This window comes from Tauraco erythrolophus, chromosome 8 (genome assembly GCF_009769465.1).
Source record: "Tauraco erythrolophus isolate bTauEry1 chromosome 8, bTauEry1.pri, whole genome shotgun sequence".
Lineage (NCBI taxonomy): Eukaryota > Metazoa > Chordata > Aves > Musophagiformes > Musophagidae > Tauraco > Tauraco erythrolophus.
Genome location: NC_141472.1, coordinates 4,031,280 through 4,034,361, shown reverse-complemented (window position 1 = coordinate 4,034,361; position 3,082 = coordinate 4,031,280).

Below are 3,082 nucleotides of genomic sequence, written 5' to 3'. Positions count from 1 at the left end.
GGAGGGGTGGACACTCCTGCCACTTCATTTCACTGATGGTACAAGACCTCCGCACAAAGCCTCACCACCTTCCCCCCAATGCTTGCTCTTCCTTCTCCCGCATCCGTCTCTCCCTGAAACCCGGGACAGCAGGGAAGCCGAAGGCCGTGGGCAGGGGTCTTGCTGGGAGCTGCCAGGGAGAAGAGCAAGACACTGGGATGTTGACACGTGTGGCCTGGGGCTCTCATGGGAGGATGCAGGCATGGGACCTCAGCTTTGGGCAGCTCTTTGGTACCAGGTCAACCAAGGGGACCAGAGGGGTGCAGAGCAGGAGCAACTTCCTCGGAGGGAGCTGGATGTCACTGTGGTTTTCCAACATGAGGACTGGGGGCAGTGACATGGCCCTTCCTTGGCAAAAGCTGGTCCCAGCCCTTGACAAAAGGCCAATGTCATCTGCCACAGTCATCTCCTTGCTGTCAGAGCCTGTCCCCGCTCTCTCCCAGGCTGGTGCTGGGTGGAGACAGGAGCTGACAGCAGGCATGGAATGCCCTTGGAATACCCTAGGTAGAGCGGGGACCCAAGCATCCCAGGCTGGGATTCACATCCCAGCACTGATCCCGACTCTCTGCGATGTCCCTTGGAGCATCGTTTCCCTTTCCTGAGCAGCAAAGCAGGGCGAGAGCAGCGCTGGCTCCCTCCCGTGAGCGCTCGGCCAACAGATCTCTGCACAAAGCTATGCAAACACCCACGGAGGCTTCTTGTCACCGTGCCTGAAGCAGCTGTGACCATCTGGGGACATGAGCGAGGCAAGGCTTGCAGGAAGCAGTGGCGAGAAAGGTGGAAGAAAGGCTGGAGGGCTTTTTGGGGATTGGTTTGTTTTTCCTGTTCTCAAAGGTGTCCCCTCTCCCTGCAAGGTTATACCAGCAAGTTCAGAAGAGGTCCAGCAAGCAGAGTGTAGGTGCTTCTCTGGAGGCTTTCCCCAGTCCGCCGAGGGGTCAGCCTGTGCCAAGAAGCACGCTGTGGATGAGCATGTCCCCTATCCCTGACGATGGGATTGTAGAACTGGGTGGTAGGACCGTCCAGTCTTTTGGAGGGGATGGCCTCTGGGGGCTGTGGTGGCCCTGGGCTCCTGCCAGGTGACGGCAGCATTGGTAACACTTTCCCCCAGAAACTCTGAACTGTTTGTTTTCCTCCAACATTTAATTCTCCACATCCATTGACCCTGGTAGATCAGTGCCTGGCCCCGTACCTGTGCCCAGGATGTTGGGATGGGGAAGGGGTTGCTTTCCCTTGCAGGAAACTTTAGAGGAGGTTCATGTTAAAAAATTTTACTCCACACCCACTGGTCTGTGTCCTTCATCACCCCCACCTCCCTCCCTCCACAGCGGGCGATGCAGGGAGGATCGCTCGCAGCTGGGGCGGGGATGTCAGACTGATGCTGGCAGTTCCCCATTGATGGCCACTCAGGCTGGACCATTTTAGGCCATTCCTGTGCATCCGAACTAAAACCACTTTAATTATGAGCTGTAGTGTGAATTCTCATGCAAGTAACACATGCATTTGGCTTTGGTGGTAGTAGAGGCTCTTAACTGCCTAGCAGTTGGTCCCACGGTCATCCCAGGGCAGTCTTGCAAGTCCATAGTCTGGGCTTTCCAGCTGGAAACAAAACTAGCTTGTTGTTTTAAAATGAAATCCTTCTGGCCTGAAGATCAGAAGGGTAAGTGCAAATTGCTGCCGTTGTAGAAACTCTCCTAGATGCTGCTCAGCTGGCCTCGGTGCCAGGCAGCAGGGAGCTCCACCAAGATCTGGGCAATGCTATGGATTTGCACCCACCCTTCTGGTGTCAGGCTTCAGCCTCCCCCCAAAACAGCCCCTCTCGCTGTACCTAGTTTCAGCTGTAACTCAAGTCCTTCCAGGCAACCGCTCGGATGCTTGACCCTCTGCAGAAGTCCTCAGCAGCGCACACTGAGGCGTCGTTCAGGCTGTAGTCACCCGTGGTGATATCTGCTGGTTTCCTGCTCCAGCTGCTTGTGTAGAGGTTACATATATGTACACTAAACCATGCAATAAAGCCAATTTCATGTCCAGAACCTGGGACCCGTCTTGCAGTGTCCGTTCTTTCAGGTTCCTTTCTCTCCCCGTCCTTTCCTTTGACCAGCTGGTGCATCCCTCACTTTAAAACCAGGCAGGTGGAAGCAGACAGGAGCCGAAGCAGAACGTGGGGAGATGGGGGTGAACGGGGTGGAAGCACCACTTGTCAGGTGCTGGGCACGGAGCCACGGGTGGGATGAGCGTGGGTCAGCGAGGCCAGGCGGGCAAAGGGGATGTGTGGTGTGGGGGTAAGGAGGGGGTTCACCCTGAAATGTGCTGCTCCAAATCACATAGAAACCCAGAAGCAAATTTGGGAGCTGAAGCGACCTGAAACACAAGCCCACAATGTCAAGGGGATGCTTTAAATCCGTATTGAAAAACAGCAGCAACCTTGGGGTGGAGAGAGCCCTGCTGAGCCCAGGGTCTGGGTTTCCTCGGCTGATATTTTTTTTTTCTCGTCTCTTCATCCCTTTCTGTGTCTCTGATGCCCCTCCTCACCTGTTACTCTCCATCCCACGCTGCTCCTGTGACTGTCACCCAACACTGTGCTCAGGCATCGGAGCTGACCGCGGCATTGAGATCCATCCCAGGGCAATGCCAGCCCCGCACTGGGATGGCAGACAGCCCCCTTTCCCCTGCCCACACCCCACCACTGACGGTGTCTTTACCACTCTGCCAACAGAGAGATGTGCCTGTTTCAAGACGTCCCTCAAAGTCCCAGAAATTCCAGTTTTTGCCTAGGGGTGGACATGTGTTTGGATCCCAATCAGCCCCTGGTGCTGGGGACCCATGTGGGCTCCTCCAGCATCACATCTGGCAGAATAAACATCATCAGAAACCTTTACCTGGGGGTGGTTTAACTCATTTAAAGTGGGAGATTCGAAGACCCCACACTGCCAGAACAAGCCCACTCCTGCCAGCTCGTGCACCCCAGTTGCCTTCCCCTCTTTACATTTAATTTTCTAATTTCCTTAAAGCAGCTTTTTTGGGGAGGGCAGGTGGGATTTGAAGG